Genomic DNA, 676 nt, shown 5'->3' with positions numbered 1-676 from the left:
ATTATGCCTGTCCCACCACGGTATGTCAGGTGTAGGGCACAAACAGCTTGGCCTTTAATTGCCTGGTTCTTTCAATGGAATGGAGTACTACTCAAGAAGCAGCACCCCAGGAGCTCCAGCCGCATCTTGACCTGGCGTGGACGACAAGGTCCTAGGATGCTGCTGCCTAAATGGAATGAGACCAAGAGGTCTTTAAAGAGGGGATGAGTATATTTTGCATAGGAAAGGGATGTAAATTATTGTCGCCAGAGTGTGGAGAGGCAGATTGTACTATCTGCATATGGTTGCACGGGTATATGCCACCCCACGTGCTCTTCTTAAATGTGATATTGTTACTTGTCCATCAAGAGGTAGGGTCTATGTTTCCTCTCTGTGAATGTGTGTGGACCTGTGACTACAGGAGAAGAGATGCCACATGACTGCTGAGTTATACCATAAAAGGTGATATAAATTCGCTCAGTCCTCTTCTTGGGATGCTCACCCTTAGGATCCAAACACAGTGCTACGAGAAAGCCAAGCAGTCATGTATTTCCAGCCAGGGCCTCACGTGAGGTCCTGGGCAACAGCAGCCCCAACCATGCGATATACAAATGGGTAGCCTTCAGAGGACTCAAGCCCCCAGCCTCACACCATTCCAAGTGTCGCCCAGTGGAGCAAAGAAGAAATGTTCCTGCTG

The 676-nt window shown here is 48.8% G+C and overlaps 1 protein-coding gene across 1 annotated transcript in view; it reads right to left on the bottom strand.

The window, feature by feature from the left end:
- Positions 1–676, bottom strand: part of PPFIBP1 (PPFIA binding protein 1) — a 173,729-nt gene that overhangs the window by 24,971 nt on the left and 148,082 nt on the right. The window lies entirely within an intron of this gene.

The sequence above is a fragment of the Ursus maritimus genome, unplaced genomic scaffold (assembly GCF_017311325.1).
Source record: "Ursus maritimus isolate PB19 unplaced genomic scaffold, ASM1731132v1 scaffold_26, whole genome shotgun sequence".
Classification (NCBI taxonomy): domain Eukaryota; kingdom Metazoa; phylum Chordata; class Mammalia; order Carnivora; family Ursidae; genus Ursus; species Ursus maritimus.
Note: the sequence above shows the minus strand (reverse complement) of the source record. Positions and strands in the feature narration are given on the sequence as shown.